At 43.2% G+C, this 20,829-nt stretch overlaps 3 long non-coding RNA genes across 4 annotated transcripts in view; 2 read left to right on the top strand and 1 right to left on the bottom strand.

The window, feature by feature from the left end:
• The window catches only part of LOC138503033 (uncharacterized), a 282,445-nt gene that overhangs the window by 47,569 nt on the left and 214,047 nt on the right, over positions 1–20,829 (bottom strand). The window lies entirely within an intron of this gene.
• LOC138504660 (uncharacterized) lies at positions 12,284–13,032 on the top strand. The gene is made up of 2 exons (XR_011279887.1): positions 12,284–12,455; positions 12,836–13,032. It is a non-coding gene; the product is annotated as an uncharacterized lncRNA (long non-coding RNA).
• Positions 17,359–18,296, top strand: LOC138504659 (uncharacterized). Its single transcript, XR_011279886.1, has 2 exons — positions 17,359–17,469; positions 17,850–18,296. It is a non-coding gene; the product is annotated as an uncharacterized lncRNA (long non-coding RNA).

The raw sequence follows: 20,829 nt of genomic DNA, 5'->3' as shown, positions 1-20,829 counted from the left end.
TCTATGATGCTTTTTGTAGAGCATGCTATGTTTGATATTTTGGAGAAACCTAAGGGTACATTGACATCTCAGAGAGCTTCTGTGTACGAGGTGATCATATCGAATCCAGCAATTAAAATAGTCAGATGTTGAATAGTGAACCCTGCCACATTTGTAGCTGAGCCTGTGGCAGAGGGTGAGCATGTGCATTATCACGCAAACTATGAGGACTTTTACAATGATATCCCATGCGTGAAAGAGAATGCGTTCTGGTGCAGCTATGGTTAGACATAGAGCAAATGGCGAGTTCATAGTTTTAGCAAGTGCAAGACTACCATCTCACTTTGTAGCGCAAGCGGTAGAATTCACAGCGCTTGTTGTCATGCTCGAAAATCATGCAGGGCAGGAAGTGACAGTGTACAGTGACTCCGCCTATGTGACGTCAACCGTATACGCAGGGCTAGCATGTTGAAAAAGGAGGGGCAAACTCCTAGAGGATGGCACTCCAGTGCAAGACGCAGCATTATTGGACAGGCTTATTAAGGCACTACAACTCGGCACATAATAAGCGAACTGACTGTATTTCTCACGGGAATGAAGCCGTGGACATAGAGGCCAAAAGGGTTGCATATTCGCCAGATATTTCAAGTTTTGATACTCCAGATGTAAAGGAGAAAGTAGTCATGATTATGGTAGTAAATGAAGGGTTTAATCATTTATTGAGAACACATTTGATGGAAATTCAGGGCAGTGCACCACAGGAAGAGCAAGAATTATGGAAACGAAGTGGGTGGTCTTTCTCCCCCTCTGAAACATTATGGCAACAAAACAGCACTGGAAAATGGTGATGCCAGAAGCATTGTTAAGGATAGTGCTTGAACAGCTGCACTATCCTGTGCATGTAACTAGGGAAAGCCTTGCAGCAACTATTGCGGAGGACTGGTTTGTACGGAACCTGTTAGAACACATTGCATTTTATGTAGTAAATTGCATCGTATGTCAAAAGTTTACCTCTGGGCATACACTGCTAACGATTAGAGGAGTGATTCCTCAACAGAATGGTCCTTTTTAGCATTTACATATTGACTATGTCGATATGCTGCAAGTATGTAGTGTATACCGGTATATGGTAGTGGTGTGTCCCTTCTCCAGGTGGATCGAAGCAGGTCCTTGTACACACCCTGATGCCACTTGCGCAGACGTTTTAAGTACAAGAAGCCTTTCCAAGATGGGGAGTGTGTGAGGTGCTAAGATCCGATAATGGGCCCCATTTTGTTAATAAAGTATTTGAACAGATGCGAACTGAATATGTGAGAGACTCAACGGTTTCCTTAAAGAGAGGATCGCAAAGCTCAAATTGACACTGAAGAAGGGATGGCTATATTGCCTACCCCTAGCCTTATATGCATTAAGGAATCAGCCTGGGTCGGACTACCACCTCACACCCCATGAGTTAGCGACAGGGAGGCAAATGAGAACACCTTTGTCTCCTCCTCCATTGAGGAGCAGAAGTGATGCCATAAAACTGCGGAAATGTTAGGAAATGAGTCATGTGCATACTTGACATGTATGACTGCTAGTATCTCTGTCATTTCGGATCAACTCAAGTGCCAGGTGAGTCGGCCTCAGAACACAGATGAAGACCATTCAGCAACCAGAATTTCTGAACTACTACCTGTACCTAGACGTTTTGCTGAAGACACAATATTGATGCAGAACTTCACCAGAAATTGACACGGGCCACGCTTTGTCGGACCTTATATCATAGAAAATGTTACTCCCTCAGCAGTGAAAGTCCAAGGGAGACGTGCTTGGAACCATCTGAACGACGTCAAACTCCACACTGGTGAGATTGTTGCACCCCTAACAATCAATCTGGAAGCAAGAGAAGAAGAAGAAGTTCAAAACGTGCAGACCCAATCGATGACGAGGAAGAAGCACGCTAAGGTTGCTGATTAAATAAATGCAAGTGTGCATTTGGACTGTGGCTCGCCCCGGACACTCTTTATAGATATTATAGCAGGTATGTAAGCACAGTAAAATGAGTAGCAATGCCGCAATATGATATTGATGACGGCTATGAATGCATTGTACATGACTAATTGCCAATAAAAAGATGTTAAAATAAATAAATAGCAGGAGTGCAAACTCAGTTCTTGAGCTGCAGGAATCTTTGAAAAATAAACTTAAGAAAGAAGTTGACATGTTGCGGATATGTTTGAGCGGCAACATCTAATAAAAGATTGGAAGCGTGAACAATACGCTGATTCTTTTCATACAAATGCAATTGTTTGGTTGAGTCTATGCTTCTGACAAACAACGATGCCCATAGGCTCCTACTCGCTGTTTTTGTATTTATTCTTCGAGAATATCCTGCTCTTGTTGGGCGTAGTGTCAACATACCTACCTATCTGCATGATCCTAAAACTGCCCTTGCGATAAGGAGACTGTTTGTGACGATAGTTGAACAGATCCTGCAGCTACCTGATTTACCAGAATTGATATGATATGATATTTTATTTATATAGCGCTAATACACAAGTGTGTCAGAGTGCGACCAAGCAAAGGGAGGGGAACAAGGGAGAATAAAAACAACGGTCTTACTAGGGCCCGTGACATTAAGAATGTGCAAGTGCATGGAAAAGGGGGGAAAGTGCGATGAAGGGGGAGAAGTGGAAAAGTGCAGCACAAGAGGAGAGAACAGAAATAATAAGTGCAATAAATACATAAATGCAATAAATAAATAAAGGCAGAGGAAAGTGTGTGTTGTCAGATAGGGTATATCTGATAAGTGCAGAAGAAAGATGGGGGACTGTATGGGTACAGATACATATCCCAGTGCAAGGGGTGGCACGGAGGCAGTGCAGGAGGGAGAGCAGGTACCTGGGCCCGAGGGTGGCCAGGAGAATGTTGCCAAGAGAAAAAACAGAATCAGCAGAGGAGAAGGGGGCAAAGGCAGAAACGAAGAGGAATGCTTGAGGTGCTTCCGGAACTGGAGCTGGTTCTCCTCAAGTTTCAAAGTGGCCGGGAGGCTGTTCCAAAGGGAGGCCCCTGCCAAAGACAAGGATCTGTCCCAAGCTAATTTCTTTGAAAAACGACGGACCCTGAGGGAGTTAGAAGTAGAGGAGCGAAGGGCTCGAGAGAGGAGGTATTTACGGAGGGATAGTTGAAGGTATTTTGGCCCCAGGCCGCTGAAAGCCTTGTGGACAATACAGAGGGTTTTAAATGTAATCCTTGCGTCCACTAGGAGCCAATGAAGGGATTTCAGAGCTGGAGAGAAGCGATCCAAGGACTTGAGGCCAAGGACAAGACTTGCAGTCCTGTTCTGGATTAGTTGTAAACGGTGGAGAGTGAAGAGACAACCAGAGCTTGAGAGACAGTGAGCTTCTGTGCGAAGGAGAGCAAAGGCAGAGTACCTCTAAGGAGGTACAGTAGGAAGTTTGACTTTTTAGAGACATCAGAGATCGGTGCAGAGAAGGAAAGTGTGGAGTCAAAGATGACCCAGAGATTCTTAGCTTCGCAGGAAGGGGTAGGAGGAGGGCCAAGGGAGGCCGGCCAGAGAGTGAGGGGAAAGGATGGTGCAGTTGTACCAATGAGGAGGATTTCAGTCTTGTTGGCATTTAGACAAAGATCGTTGGCGGTACACCAATTTTGAATGGCGATTAGGCAATCAGAGATGAGGGAAGGAGAGGAGGTGTCTGAGGGAAGCCTGAAAATGAGTTGGGTGTCATCAGCATAGCACTGGAAGTTTGAGAAGAAAATGGAAATGAATTAGGCGAGAGTAGCTAGGTATTGGTTGAAAAGCCAGGGCGAGAGGCTAGACCCCTGGGGAACACCGCAAGTAAAGAGGGAGATAGAGGAAAGGAAGGACCCAAGTTGTACCTAGGCTTGTCGATCAGAAAGGAAAGAGTTCAGCCAGGCCAGAGCCTGATCAGTGATATCCAGGTTGTCACAGAGATGATTGAGCACAATGGTATGTTTGACCGTGTCGAAAGCAGAGGAGAGATCGAGTAGGATGAGGACAGAGGGAATGTTAGAGTCAAGGTTGGAGAGCAGGTCTTCACTGATGTACAGGAGAGCAATAACCGTGCTTCTGGAAGCTCTGAAACCAGATTGGTGGTCATGGAGAGAGCCAACAGAGTCGGAATGAAGGTTGAGCTGTCAGATGGCCAACTTCTCAAGGAGCTTCCCCAAAAAGGGAGTAATGGAAATTGGGCGCTAGTTAGCTGGACAGGAGGGATCAGCTGTATGTTTCTTGAGGAGAGGATGCACAGGGGAGTGCTTGAGAGGGGAGGGGAAAGATCCAGAGGCAAAGGAATGGTTACAGAAATCGGCAAGGGCCGGAGCAAGGGTAATTTGCACCGGCCCTTGCCGGAGCAAATTACCACAAGGACCTATTAAGGACCACAAGGGCCTTCCCCGCCCTTGTGGTCCTTAATAGTTTTAGAAGAACAGGGATGAACCCGTTTTGACGAGGCTTTCATAGATCGGACTTGTCTAGCAACCACATCCGGGGAGAAAAAAGAAAATGAGGAGAAAGAAGGGGGGTGGGGCATCTGAGGGAGGGTCGGTTGGCTGGGAAGGAGAGGGGAGAGGAAGGGGTGGAGGAGAGGGAGGACAGGATGTCCTGAGTTTTGGAATAAAAGTGAGAGGCAAGGGAGTTGCAAAGGGCCTGGGAGGCAAGAGGAGGAGTGGAGACTGCAGCAGGGTTGGCCAGCTCCTTGCAGATTTTAAAGAGTTTGGCCGAGTTGTTTGATACCGCAGAGACGCAGGCTTGAATGTGGCCTCTCTTCTTAGAGCAGACAGCGAGACGGTATTGCCTTTGGAGTAGGCGGCAGGCCAGTTTTCAGAGGACGAGCAGGAAGCCCTCTTTCCTCTCAGCCGCCCTACACTTATGTTTAAGAGTAGCTAGGTCAGAGTCATACCAGGAATTACACTTGGTTTAGACTTAAAACGGATCCTGATGACAGGGGCAAGAGCATCAAGAGTAGCAGAAATAGAGGAATAGAGCAGGGACAGGGCTGTGTCAGGGTGCGAGTCAGCCTGAGGTGTAGGAGGAGGGGAGAAGGTGGCAGCCTCGAATGACATGTGTTTCATGGGCCGTATTTCCGAGAAAGTGGGTGGCAATCTTGGGGTGGGCTCGGCTTGGGGGGAGGAGATGGAAAGATGAAAGGAGAGGAGGCAGTGATCACTCCAGGAGAGAGGAGTGGTGAGGGGAGTAGAGAGGGGGAGGACAGGACAGATCAAGACATCCAGTGTGTGACCGGCAGAATGAGTAGGCCCAGAGGGGAAGATAGAGAGGGAGAGTGAATCGCAGAGGTCACAAAAGAGCGCAGATGAGAAAAAGGGAGAATCAAGATGGATGTTGAGCTCACCAAGGAGGATGAGCTGAGGGGTTGAGGCCAGGAGGGAGGAGGAGATGTCTGCCTACTCAGAGAGAAAAGAGGTAATTTGACCAGGGCGCCGGTAGAGAGTAGCAACAGTGAGAGAGTGGCTAGGAGAGAGGGAGAGCCTGCAGACAAGGCATTCGAAAGAGGAGAAGGTCTGAGTGGGAGTGAGAGAGGCAGTAGTCCACTCAGGGAAGATCATGGCTACACCCCCTCCAGGCCGGTTGGATCTTGGGGCAGAGAGGATCTTGCAGCTGTCAGGGAGGAAAGTGTAAAAACGTGTGACAGAGGTGGCCATGAACCAAGTTTCGGTAAGACCGAGGACATCAAGGTCAAGTTCTTCTAGGTGGTGGCAAATGTCAGAGGAGTGTTTGACAGCAGAGCGACAGTTGAGAGTGGCAAGATGAAGAAGGTTCCCAGTCTTAAAAACCTTGCATGGTTAAAGGTTTTTTCCTTCCTTAAAGCAACACATAGGCAAAATGAGGAATATTGAGAATGGGACAGTTTTGGAAAATGAGCGAGCCCAACGAAGTTCAAAATAGCGTAAATGGCTGGGATTAGCATGTTGGTTCATGATATATGCATGTGCCACCATACTGTGTGTCTTTCTGTTTCTCCTGTTTAGCCTTCCTTATTATCTTGATGCTCCTGTTGAGATAGAGACTTCCATGATTTCCCCCACTCCAGTAGCTTGTGTAGAGTTGCCTATTGCTGAGACAAATGTTCCTATGTTACACCCTGAAGGGAGGACTATTACTGATATGCTTCTTGATTATTATGCAAGCACTTACCTTGTGAGAGGGAGACACAAGAGAAGCACAAGGGAAGATGATAATGAATTAAATAATTATCTAGACAGCACAGCACACTTGGGTAATAACACGTGGTATCAACGCATTAACATCCAGAGTTGCTATGTTTGTGCTCTTATACATTATGCCATGGGGACTTCCAAGATATTTATAGCTATAGAAGAAGCAGTCCAGAAAGCGCATTGCCTGACACACCTTGCACTCTGCCAGACAAGAGGTCCGTTGCAGGGTCGTCAGCATCCTTGGTATGGGTGATTAAGAAGTCATCTCCAAGAGGAGATGACTATGTGCAAGATTTAACGACAAGAGAGAAATTAGAGACAAGAAATCGAGTGATAAGATATGAACAGCCTAGAATAAATGAAGCAGGAATCAGAAGAGGAGAAAACAAAATGCTAAATCATCAAGGAAAGAACCATGAAGAAATATGAAGATGCAAGGAAAGAGGTCAGGTGCAAATCAAGGGAGCAGTGCTGACACTGAAGGATGGGTGAAAAGCCTGATTGTGTGCAAGGTGCCAGCACTAACCGGACGACCTGAAGCAATTGTGTGGCATGCTGAGAATGAATGCAAGCATCATTGGCCAAACATTTTGAAGTTGCTGACATGGGTCGATGATAAAGGAGGGCCGTTGAGGATAGTACCTTTAGCAAATGCATCCCTGTGTTTCAGAAACAGTCGCACGAGAAAAGTTGGGATGAATCAGCAGTGTGGCCGAATTTTCGATGTACCAGTCATGAAGGATGGAACAGTTGTTTTATTGGATCACTACTAGGCCTGTGGATCCAGAACTTATCTGAAGTTGCCCAAAGATTGTAGAGGGCTGTGTTCCATAGTACTTATTCATGTTCCAGCATTAGTGATCCCAAAGAGTGACCTGAACATTGGAGAGTTTCCAAAAGCAGATGCTCATATGAGGAAGAGGAGATCATTTGGATTTCTCAATCGGACAAGAAGGGAGAATTACTTTTCAGCTAAGTCAATAGAAGCCTTTGATGCCATTCCGTAGGAACACCGGTTATTCAGTCAGACTGCTGCAGTATTCACGACTATCTTTATTCCAGGGATCTGGACGATGGCTAATGCAAAGTGGTTGCAAATCACTTGCTGGGAGCGCCTGCAGCTGATCAACACTACTATAAAGGGATTCAATGCTATCAAGGAAGACTTGAGAGCCATACGACTGATGACTCTCCAGAATAGGTATGTCCTGGACATGATTACAGCAATGGAAGGAGGTGTTTGTGCCAAAATCCGGGAATCATGTTGCACATTCATACCTTTTCACAATGACGAGAATGGGACCTTGACAGAGGCCATAACGTTGCTAATGAACTTGCATATCAAAATGGAAGACGAGACAGAAGATATTGCATATGGCAGCTGGTTTGCATCAATCTTCTCATGGGTTTCACAATGGATGGCGAAAATATCTTCAAGTTTCTTGGAGCCCTATTGGTGGTGATCATGTTTGGATTCTGTGTGATCGGGATAATAATCAGACAGTGTAAGAAGACAGCAAATAAATCAGTAGGAATTAAGGTCATGATCGATGTTGAATCTGGGTTTGGACCCAAAGAGCTGACAGATGAAGAAATCAAAAAAATATATAGAAGCAAGCATTCTAGCACCTGAGGGAACAAAGTTTGTGTATCCGAGGAACCACAAGAAGTATGTAGGATGATTGATTTATAGTCTACTAATGCGAGGGAATACTGCATTTTCTGAGCATGGTTGTCCAATCCCATAAGGAGCCTATTAACCCAAGGAAAGCTCGTGAGGGTTGGAGTATTCAAGACAGCTTTTACTTTTTTCATGTTGGGGCTGTACAGTTCCGTTACCTATGAAGAAGCCAAGTTATTTCACAGTGGATTGGGCTAATCTGCATTTAGCTGGATTTGCAGTTAGACCAGCATTCCTAAGGACTTTCATGATGGTATAAAGATGGCCTTCCCAGGTCTTACTTTAAATGACGATATTGTCAATGTAAGCTAAACAAAAGTCTGAGTGGGGCTGTAGGAGGTTATCCATCAGACGTTGGAATGTAGCTGGTACACTGTGTAGGCCGAAAGGGAGGACTTTAAACTGGAATAACCCTACGGGTGTTGAAAACACTGTTTTTCCTTATCTGGCCCATGTACAGGGACTTGCCAGTATCCCTTTGTTAAATCTAGGGTAAAAAGATAGGTGGCTGTTCCTAGTTTATCAATTAGGTCGTCGATGCATGGCATGGAATAGGGATCGAAGTCCGATATGGCATTAACTTGACGAAGGTCAATGCAGAATCTCCAGGACCAGTCGGGTTTAGTGACCAACACGATACAAGAGGACCATGGACTTGAGGAAGGTTCGATGATACTAGCCTTCAACATTTTGCTGACTTCCTCAATCACTTCCTGTTTACACGCCTCTGTAGACAGTGATAAGGTTTTAGGTGAACTACTTTGGATTTAGGTGTTCCAATATAATGATATGTACCTTTTACTTTTCCTGATTTTTCCGAGAATTCATCAGGGAATGAGACCATTACGTCCTTTAGATCTTCTCGTTGTTGGCTAGATAACTCGGGTGGAATGGAGTCAAAGTTATCTATGTCTCCGGGAACCAGGTAGGCTACAACTTTGGCATGGGTGACTGACAGGTTTTCTTTCCACTCTTTTAGGAGGTTAATGTGATATAAGTGGACTTTCTGTTTTTGGTCTGGCTGGGCTATTTTATACGTGCACGTTCCAGTTCTTCCTATTATCTCATAAGGACCGTGCCACTTGCAGACAAGTTTGTTTTCTGAGGTGGGTAAGAGGACTAGTACTTTCTGTCAGATAGAAAAAGATCTTAAATTTACTTTTTTGTCGTAACAGGCCTTTTGCTGGTTTTGGACCTTTCCGTGTGAGTGCAAACTACGTCCCAGACTAGTTTCATGTGTTCTGGCATTCTAGTGGCGGTTTAGGATATTGGAATGGAGGCCTCCTTGCGTTCTTCCCTGGTTTCCCGGATCATTTCCATGACATCTCTCAGATCTCTTCCACAGAGTAGCTCAAAGGGAGAGAAACCTGTGGAAGCTTGGGGGGGGGGTTTGTCTCACTGCAATAGTGCCCATGGGATCATTCGGTCCCAGCTTTCCTGTTATTGTCTACCAATTTTAGTAGAATTAGTTTCAAGATCTTATTGAATCTTTCAACTAGACCATCGGCTTGGCGATGGTACACAGGAGGTCGCACAGTGGTAATATGGAGTAGCTCTTTCACTTCGGGCATAAGCTTACTCATAACATTTGAACCCTGATCTGTTAGTATTTCTTTGGGAAAGCCAACCCTAGAGAAATACGGTAGAAGATTTTTCAGGATTTGCTGAGTGGTATTATTTTGCATTGGGAATGCCTTGGGGTATCGGGTCACATAATCTACGATCACCAGGACATACTTGTTGCCCAATTTAGGTGTTTACAGAGGTTTTATTATGTCCATGTCAATTTGTGAAAAGGGGACTTCTATAATTGGCAACGGGTTCAGAGGGGCAGGTTATGGAACGTGCGGGTTGGTCTTTTGACATATCTCGCATGTTTGTAGGAATGTTTTGATGTCTGCGTGGATACCTGGCCAGTAAAACTTTCCACTAATATGCACCTGGGTTTTAGCTTTGCCCAAATGTCCTCCTGTGAGATGGGAATGTGCGATCTCTAGCACAACCTTTTGGTGATTTTAGGTTTTACCAATTGAGTTTTTATTAACCCTTCAGGGGAGGCATTTTTTCTGTAAAGTAACCCTATTTTTAAGAAGAAAAAGGGACTTCCCTTCTCTAGGCCTTCTTCTTCAGGAATTGCTTGTAATAAAGTTTCAGCAAGGGCTGGATCATTTCGCTGGGTAAAGGCTAGGTCGGGATAGACGGTGGATTCCTCTACTTTCCTTTCTTCAATGGTAGGGGATTTATCAGCTTCTCCAAAGCCTAAGTAACCTCTGTTTCATCTGGTTCACTTTCTTGGAATTGAGGGAACAGCTCTCTCCAAAATTCCATGTGCAATTTGGTCTCCCCGAGGTACCTCAAAAGGGACTTCGCCATGATTCTGTAAGAGAACCTTCATGTCTCCTCGGAGGTCAGGATCAATAACGCCCGCTAAAACGTCTATCCCAAACTTTCATGCTAAACCAGATTTTGGGGCTAATCGTGAAATCTTAGGTTTAGGGAATCCAAACTAAATCCGTAGGAATTATTCCTCTTTTCCCAGGAGGAATAATAGCTTCCCTACTGCTACAGATATCAACCCCTATTGATTGCTTGGTGGCAATGGAAGGGTTGGAAGCTTTCTGACTAAGCTTTTGAAATTGTAGGGTTCCCGAATTTGTTTCAATTGAGTCACACCCCACTCCTGACACCATATATGAGGACCTCATGGTGGTAACAAGTAAGACAGACATAAGTGATCACAGTTCAAGGGTGTTTATTGAACAATGAATGCTGTATGCAGGTTGGAAAAGTGCCAAATCTATACCTATATCTAAGATGGGAGCAAGCGTCAGCTATCAAATGAAAAATAAGGCAGTCCTAGTGGCGTTGTGTCAAAATAAAAAGGGCCTATACCAAGAAACCTATTGCCAAACCTCACCACTAATACAAAAAGGGGTGTGGGATAGTTCTCAAGAAAAGGAAGACGTGTTCTCAAATAATACATCAGGATGCAATAACCTGGGTCTCCCTTCCCCATGTTTTGGACACGGGCTAAAATGGGAGCTTGGAGCACAGTACAGTCTCTGGCTTCTCCAGCATGAGACAAAAATAAAGGTATCAAGGATTTTATTAAACCTGATACTAATTTAATATATCAAACAAATCATGATTAAATCTGCACTTGTAATAACAATTTACATAGCAGGAAACAACTTTTATTAAAAAAGACACATCTATATAATAAAAATCATCTTATTCAATCATCCAAGCATACAACCTCATCCATCCATTTAGACAAACCATTCATACTAAACACCAATCAATATACGACATAAAATCTATAAGAAAATTCATCATAATTAATTTATCTGAAAGATTTATAGAAAGAACATGAAATCAATTTGACGGACCACAGCAGATGACATCAGTGGCCTAGGCAATTAAGATGGGTCCCAGAGTTTTCTGACCACGACCTCATCTTAGTCCAAACTCGACCGGTTTCGACGTATATACTTTAGTGTAGTGACGTCTTCATCAGGAGTAACAAAAATACATTCTAACATCAAGAAAGAAAAGAAAATCACAGATAATACATATCAATGTGTGAAGCCCTTGTACTTGGACAAAAAACATATAACATCCATAATAAAAATATCTATAGCGGAACAATAGGTAATAATATACAAAAGCCTGCTACCAACCCGGGAAAAGTTCCAGGATGGACCTGAGGTGTCTGGCAGAAAGTAGTGCTACCCTCTTGTATTGGTGTCTCCGAGAGGCAGATAAGAGCCAGGCCATAGACAGAATCAATGCTACAGATATACAAATGTACACATAAATATCACAAGGTCAATATGTCGATCCTCCACTACAGCGTATAGATGTTCCTGATGTATTAAGAATTCGCCAGTTTTTTAAGATGATCCCTCTAATAGCATTACTGTGTTGACAAAAAGTTGAGACACATACTAATTCATCTTTCTTTTCAATGTCTCGCTTGGGTGTCAATAAGAGGTCTCTGTTGGTATATCGAGCTCTCTTTTTAGATTTTTTTATAAGTTTCTTTGGATATCCCCGTTCCAATAGTCTTTTTTCCAAAATTGCTGCATGTTTGACAAAATCTGCGATATCTGTGCAGTTACGGCGTAGCCGTAAGAACATCCCATATGGTAAGTTACAAAGTAAACTAGCTGGATGTTGGCTCCCGCCCCCCCACCTTTTTGAAATTCTCTAAATAGCAAGCTTTTCAGTAAGCCGTATTTGTTTAGTCACAATTGTGGTATTAATTCATCAATTTATTTTCAATTGGAAGTAATTCACTTTGGGTGTAGCCAATAATATAATTGTAAGAACTATCAGTCTCTCACATACTCAAACTCTTGTGTTGTGTTTAGGCCCATATAACATCAGGTGCAGCCAACCCTGGATTCGGTGAGTCACCTCCAAATTTATGACCGCTGGTTGAACGAGCGTTTGGACATTCTCGAGAAGAACGTTGGCGTCCACACACTTCGCTATCTGCAGGAACCTCTACGGAGAAGCTATTGTTTAATATAAGTGAACACAGCGTACAATTTAAGGAAGAGACGCACAGCCTTCCATTGCATGAATGAAGGTTAGTTAATATTCTTTAGTTTTATCTTAAGTATGTGACTCTCGTGTCCTGTCCGTGGGCCGCTGTAGTGGAGGATCGACATATTGACCTTGTGATATTTATGTGTACATTTGTATATCTGTAGCATTGATTCTGTCTATGGCCTGGCTCTTATCTGCCTCTCGGAGACACCAATACAAGAGGGTAGCACTACTTTCTGCCAGACACCTCAGGTCCATCCTGGAACTTTTCCCGGGTTGGTAGCAGGCTTTTGTATATTATTACCTATTGTTCCGCTATAGATATTTTTATTATGGATGTTATATGTTTTTTGTCCAAGTACAAGGGCTTCACACATTGATATGTATTATCTGTGATTTTCTTTTCTTTCTTGATGTTAGAATATATTTTTGTTACTCCTGATGAAGACGTCACTACACTAAAGTATATACGTCGAAACCGGTCGAGTTTGGACTAAGATGAGGTCGTGGTCAGAAAACTCTGGGACCCATCTTAATTGCCTAGGCCACTGATGTCATCTGCTGTGGCCCGTCAAATTGATTTCATGTTCTTTCTATAAATCTTTCAGATAAATTAATTATGATGAATTTTCTTATAGATTTTATGTCGTATATTGATTGGTGTTTATTATGAATGGTTTGTCTAAATGGATGGATGAGGTTGTATGCTTGGATGATTGAATAAGATGATTTTTATTATATAGATGTGTCTTTTTTAATAAAAGTTGTTTCCTGCTATGTAAATTGTTATTACAAGTGCAGATTTAATCATGATTTGTTTGATATATTAAATTAGTATCAGGTTTAATAAAATCCTTGATACCTTTATTTTTGAATTGTTTCCTTTGGATGTCTTTCCGCTATCTAAATCTTAATTAATACTCCAATCCAAAGCGTGGGGTTTCCTGTGTCTTTCAGAGAATACATATTTCCAGCCCTTGGCTGTACAGGTTATATATATACTTTTTAACACTGTAATGTTTTTTCCTATCTAGGATAATTTAACTTTTTTCACATTTATTGCACTGGGTGTGTCAATTTGGTGTACTCCGGACTGGTGGTACTTTCCAGGCCATGGCAGAAACAGATACCATCTCCTTCACGGAGGCACAAATAACAGAACTTATTCAAGGTCCATCATTTTTTGAAAATTTACAATTACCAACATCAAATCAAGGCGCCACGGGAGATGCTCTTCTGAATTTAAAGAAGAAGCAATTCCGCACAGAAATGCACGGTCATATACTTAAGGAATATTTGAGATCTAGTATTATTCCACAAGGCCTGCAGGTTAAAATTATCCCATGTCTTTTCCTGGATGACAACGATTATAAAGTGGCTTTTAGTCAAGTTGCTACCAAATGTAGCCGTGATTTGTTAGTATTAACCATAACCACGGCCCAAAGAGTCAGTGGGAAGATACAAGAAACGCTGTCGGAACAAGAAAAATCTTTTTTGACCAACACTTTGATTGTGGAATCTAAACAAAAGCTTGAACAGATAGAAAAATCTTTTCAGGAATTTAAGAAGCTTACTATTGAAAAAAAGACCAATAAACTTAAAAAGGACATTTCATTATTTAAGAAAGAATTGGTGTATCCCTATCTAGCGGAAGATTTTAACCCTCAGACGGTTTGGAAAACTAACACTAATTGGAATATGGGACCCAATAATACAAATAAAAAAAGATGGGTGACATTTTCAGACACTTCCTCTAGTAATTCAGGTAATGAGGAATTGAACAATCATGCCTCGGGCAATCACCCTTTTCGAGCAAGGGGCGGCCGAAGAGGCCGCAGAAACATCCCCCAAGGTCAAATGACACACAATATGCCGATGCAGAACGCCCCGGGACAAGGGATGATGCACCGGGACTTTCAGACCCGGAATCGAGCATACAGGTGGTAAATGAAACAATGCCAATTTTTAATTTATCCTCCCGTATATTAACATCTGCGGAAACATCAATTCTTAAATGTGGTCTATCTTTTGTTCCGACTCAAAATCCAAGTGCAATGTCTATCATAAGTGAAGTAAAAGGTTTTTTGCGTAAATTAAGGCTAAAGCTTTTCTTTTCGAATAATGTGACCTCTAGGGAATCCAACATCTCAGGCTTCTCTAAACCTTCCACCTTTACCCCCAACTCTAATGATTTGCCTCCAGAGGTCTTGATCTTTGAAAAATTAGTTCTCAAAGAAATAGAGAAAGTTATTGGCCATCCAAGAAATCGACAAGGACCCAATCTGACGCTTTCTGAGTTCGAGGCTATCGAGAGATTAGCCTCGGACCAATCAATAGTTATTAAGGCTGCAGATAAGGGTGGTGGGATAGTTGTTTGGGATGCTGATCGTTATGATCAAGAAGCTCTGAGACTTCTACACATCCCTGGGCACTATTCCAAATTGGTGAAAGATCCATCAGAAATGATTAAGCTAAAGGTACTCAAACTCACTGAAGAAGGAAACCAATCGGGTTTCCTTTCCACTAAAGAGGCTGAATTTATCAACCTGTCGGAAGATCGCATACCTCTATTTTACATTATGCCTAAAATACATAAAGATACTGAGAACCCCCCAGGACGACCTATAGTCTCGGGCTGTGGTTCACTACTGGAACCCCTTTCGAAATACATTGATTTCTTTATTAAACCACTGGCGATGGCCACGCCCACATTTCTTCTTGACTCGAGAGACGTCATCAACCTCGTTGAAACAAAAGCATTTGATCCCAGTACTCAAATTCTAGTAACGCTTGATATTGAAGCGCTTTATACAAATATCCCTCAGGATAGAGCGGTGGAGAGCCTGCGCATAATGCTAGACCGGCGCATACAACCACATTTGGTTCCCACAGAATTCCTATGTAAAGCAGCAGAGCTAGTCCTTAAGAACAGTTTTTTTAAATTCAAGGAGGAATTCTTTTTGCAATGTAAAGGGACAGCGATGGGGTGCACTTTTGCACCAAATCTTGCCATTATTTTCATGGCACTCTTGGAGGAAGAAAAAATCCTGTCAGCATTTAACCCATTTAGGGGCCAAATCAAGGTGTACCGTCGATACATCGACGATATACTTATGATTTGGGAAGGCTCATCAACATCATTGACTTTATTTGTTCAATGGCTTAATGCGGTAGACTTAGATATTCATTTCACTTTTGAATATTCAGTATCTAGAATTCCTTTCTTGGATTTGTCTATTTTTTTCAAAGAAGGGTATCTCTGCACAGAATTACATAGAAAACCCACAGAGAGAAATACTACGTTGAAATATGAGAGCCAACATCCAGCTAGTTTACTTTGTAACTTACCATATGGGATGTTCTTACGGCTACGCCGTAACTGCACAGATATCGCAGATTTTGTCAAACATGCAGCAATTTTGGAAAAAAGACTATTGGAACGGGGATATCCAAAGAAACTTATAAAAAAATCTAAAAAGAGAGCTCGATATACCAACAGAGACCTCTTATTGACACCCAAGCGAGACATTGAAAAGAAAGATGAATTAGTATGTGTCTCAACTTTTTATCAACACAGTAATGCTATTAGAGGGATCATCTTAAAAAACTGGCGAATTCTTAATACATCAGGAACATCTATACCCAGACCTCTATTTGCTTTCAAAAAAAGTAAAAATTTGAAGCAAAAGATTACTCGTGCCAGTAGAACTTTTCCTAAAGTGCATACAATCCGCGATACCAATTCTAACCCAGTGGTGGGACACTATCCCTGCACTTCATGTGTTGCTTGTAAGTTTTCCAAAAAAACTACGTCATTTGTTTCACAGATCAGAAAGTGGACCCTTCGTACCTTTACCACTTGTAAAAGTAAGAATGTCATTTATGCCATTCGTTGCCCATGCCAGTTGTTTTATGTAGGCAAAACAACCAGAGAAGTGAGTACCCGTATTAATGAACATCGTTCAAAGATCAGAACTCGAAACCTCAATGCCCCAATGGTAATCCATTTTGTCGAGATGGGCCATACGGCTGATCAGATGGAATGGTTTTGCATAGAAAAAGTATATGCACAAAACCAACCCCAACTATTAAAAAATTTAGATTACAAGGAACAAATGTGGATATTTAATCTAAAAACATTAACATTGGGCCTTAATACCATGGAACCATGGAATTCGAGTAACTAAATACTACCTGTCATAACATTTTATATATGTCAGGTAGTACACTGGTATACTGCCTATTCACGTGCGTTTTTCTTCTGAGAGGGTACGGCCATTTAGAACGTAGGCCAGTTCAGTTTGTGGTCACGTGGTTAATTACGTGATCACATGATGTTTTTCACGCATATATCAATACCCTTGAAACGGTGATACTGTGTTGCACGCCACTTCCAATCGGACCCAGCTGGGATACGGGTGACTAGCTACTGTGAGAACTGGCGAGTTCTTTCGCTTAAGGTAAACATTCTGTCGTGTGGGGGCCTTTCGAATCACGGCGGTTTTTCAAATCGCTTCTTGCCTTTATTGTTTAGAGAAGGGAGCCCTACATCCTTGGCTTTCCGTTAAACCCCATCCGAGTCAAGCAATCTGGAGTCGGAAATATTGAGCAATTTTCAAATGCAACAACCCCCCCCCCCGCCCCCGCCCCCCCACCTTTTTGAAATTCTCTAAATAGCAAGCTTTTCAGTAAGCCGTATTTGTTTAGTCACAATTGTGGTATTAATTCATCAATTTATTTTCAATTGGAAGTAATTCACTTTGGGTGTAGCCAATAATATAATTGTAAGAACTATCGGTCTCTCACATACTCAAACTCTTGTGTTGTGTTTAGGCCCATATAACATCAGGTGCAGCCAACCCTGGATTCGGGGAGTCACCTCCAAATTTATGACCGCTGGTTGAACGAGCGTTTGGACATTCTCGAGAAGAACGTTGGCGAACACACACTTCGCTATCTGCAGGAACCTCTACGGAGAAGCTATTGTTTAATATAAGTGAACACAGCGTACAATTTAAGGAAGAGACGCACAGCCTTCCATTGCATGAATGAAGGTTAGTTAATATTCTTTAGTTTTATCTTAAGTATGTGACTCTCGTGTCCTGTCCGTGGGCCGCTGTAGTGGAGGATCGACATATTGACCTTGTGATATTTATGTGTACATTTGTATATCTGTAGCATTGATTCTGTCTATGGCCTGGCTCTTATCTGCCTCTCGGAGACACCAATACAAGAGGGTAGCACTACTTTCTGCCAGACACCTCAGGTCCATCCTGGAACTTTTCCCGGGTTGGTAGCAGGCTTTTGTATATTATTACCTATTGTTCCGCTATAGATATTTTTATTATGGATGTTATATGTTTTTTGTCCAAGCACAAGGGCTTCACACATTGATATGTATTATCTGTGATTTTCTTTTCTTTCTTGATGTTAGAATATATTTTTGTTACTCCTGATGAAGACGTCACTACACTAAAGTATATACGTCGAAACCGGTCGAGTTTGGACTAAGATGAGGTCGTGGTCAGAAAACTCTGGGACCCATCTTAATTGCCTAGGCCACTGATGTCATCTGCTGTGGCCCGTCAAATTGATTTCATGTTCTTTCTATAAATCTTTCAGATAAATTAATTATGATGAATTTTCTTATAGATTTTATGTCGTATATTGATTGGTGTTTAGTATGAATGGTTTGTCTAAATGGATGGATGAGGTTGTATGCTTGGATGATTGAATAAGATGATTTTTATTATATAGATGTGTCTTTTTTAATAAAAGTTGTTTCCTGCTATGTAAATTGTTATTACAAGTGCAGATTTAATCATGATTTGTTTGATATATTAAATTAGTATCAGGTTTAATAAAATCCTTGATACCTTTATTTTTGAATTGTTTCCTTTGGATGTCTTTCCGCTATCTAAATCTTAATTAATACTCCAATCCAAAGCGTGGGGTTTCCTGTGTCTTTCAGAGAATACACAATTCTCCAGCATGAGACGACAGTTTTAATGGCAGCTCTCAGGACACACTCTCGAGCTTTCAGCAATCAGGGCCATCGATGGCCAAGTCTCGTTTCACTTGAAAGTCTCATGCCTTTGAGGAGCTGACGTGTTCAAATAACAAAACAAAGGTTCCTTTAACAAATGAAAAGTTTGTTTCCAATGGGTGATGGGTTCACCCCTGGGTCCCCCTCTTCTGGGTGCTGACCCTTCTTGTATCGTATTCCACAAATCTTAATGTCTTTTTAAACAGTTCCAAACACACTATTTAATGGGACTTTAGACTTTGCCCCTCTTGGGATTCGCTTCCCTTATTTCGTCTCACTGCGGGATTCACTTCCCTTTCTTTCACTTAGTTTGTAGATCAAAGTCTTTCGAATGTACTGGGATTTAATTAGACCTCCTGTATGACCACTCTGACCTCTTTCGGCGACTCTCCTACGGCCTTCTGGTACCCGTATTTTCGCTCAGATGGGGATTGACCAGAGTCTCTTGAATTAGCACCCACGTAGTGCTGGTTTTCCCTCTGAAGATGATCACCCCTTAACACTTTTTACAGTTCTTTATACAGTTCAATAAACTTGGTTCAAACTTGCCACTTTGCGCTTCTCATTCAACTCATTTCTCATTTTCAGGCTACCATCTGCCTCCTCTTCTCCTTCCCTCATCTCTGACTGTCTTTCTGCTATCCAGGAATGGTGTGCCGCCAACGACCTCTGCCTTAATGCCAGTAAGACCGAGATTCTACTCATCGGCACACCCACTCCCTCCTTCCCTGCAGCTCTCTGGCCGGCCTCTCTTGGCCCTCTTCCTGCAAGGCAAAAAACCTCGGGGTCATCTTCGACTCCACACTCTCCTTCTCTCCTCACATTTCTGACGTTTCTAAGAAGTCACACTACCAGCTGCACCTCCTCAGAGATATCCTTCCTTTCCTCTCCTTCCCCCAGAAGCTCACTGTCTCCAGAGCCCTGGTTCTCTCGAAGCTGGACTACTGTAACAGCCTCTATCTAAATCTGCCTGCCTCTACTCTTCGCCCTCTGCAACTCATCCAGAACAGGACTGCGAGACTTGTCTTTGGCCTCAAGCCCAGGGACCGTATCTCTCCAGGACTGAAATCGCTTCACTGGCTCCCTGTGGCTGTGAGGATTAAGTTCAAAACCCTCTTTATTGTCCACAAGGCCTTCTGGGGCCTGGGGCCAATTTACCTTCAACTCTCCCTTCCTAAATATCTTCCTTCTCGAGCACATCGCTCTTCCGCCTCCAACTCGCTCAGGGTCAGCCGCTTCTCCAAGCAACAAGTTGGGGGGAGATCTCTCTCCGCAGCAGGGGCCTCCCTCTGGAACAGCCTTCCTGCCTCCCTGAAACTTGAGGAGAACGATCTCCGGTTCCGGAAGCACCTCAAAATCTTCCTCTTTGCTTCTGCTTTCTCTCTCCCTCTCCCCTGCTAAATCACTGAAACTGTACTGAATCAGCAACTGGGCCACTCACCAATCTCGATCCATGGCCCAGCCACTCTCCCCTGCACTGCCTTCGTGGCAACCCCTGCACTGCGGGACTGTCTCTGTATCCCTACAGCCCCCCTTCCCAGCACTTGTCTGCACTTATCTTGCACTTGCCACCAGCTGGCCCTTATTATTTATCCTGTTCATTACTAACCCTGTACTGCACTTTCCCCTCTCCCTTTCCCCCTTGCACTTTTCCCGTCCCCCCTACCCATGCACTTGCGCGATCTGAATGACACCTGGCCTAGTAGGATCGTTGTCTGTCTCCCCGTGTTCCCCCTTCCCTGCCTCGTCACGCCTTGAAACACTTGTGTATAGGCACGTTAAAAATGCCATATCATATCATAACACAGCCGGTTGTTATCGATTCTCCCCTCGACTCACCGGCTGTGATGAACCGCTTGGCTTTTCTGGAGTCGAGGCCAGTACCACGGGCGGGGGAGCTTCCCTCGGTCCTGCTTATCGGCATAGGCTTGTACGGTGTACCTTTGACAACTGCCACAAGTCATTTATGCTATTTTTCGCGATCTTAGACTCAGTTCCACAAAGGTTCTGTGGGTCGGGGACGAAAAGGGCACGGTCACTTTTCTCTTTGCCACCCTCTCGATTCCTGCCACCTTTCTCCTTTTCTTGAACTGCCGCGCCTGATTTGCCAAATCTTCGTGCTGTCTCCTGTGCTCGTACTGTGCTCTCTGGCTCCACCTTTTATCCCTGTGGAGAAGAGAAAGGGCTGTCAAGTGTGTTTACTTTATTTTATTCATTTGTATTGCGCACCAAACCCGAGGGTATGTGGGCGCAGGAGCAGCAAGGTTGTTCACAACTTAGTTACATGTCACAATGCATTACAATAATTACAATAGGATCAAAGGTGGTTACAGCAGTCACGGTGGAGACAGAGGTTTGCATATTTACA

The sequence above is a fragment of the Ambystoma mexicanum genome, chromosome 11 (genome assembly GCF_040938575.1).
Source record: "Ambystoma mexicanum isolate Mex_15411 chromosome 11, UKY_AmexF1_1, whole genome shotgun sequence".
In the NCBI taxonomy this organism is placed as follows: Eukaryota; Metazoa; Chordata; class Amphibia; order Caudata; family Ambystomatidae; genus Ambystoma; species Ambystoma mexicanum.
This window is presented reverse-complemented; position numbering and strand designations above follow the sequence as displayed.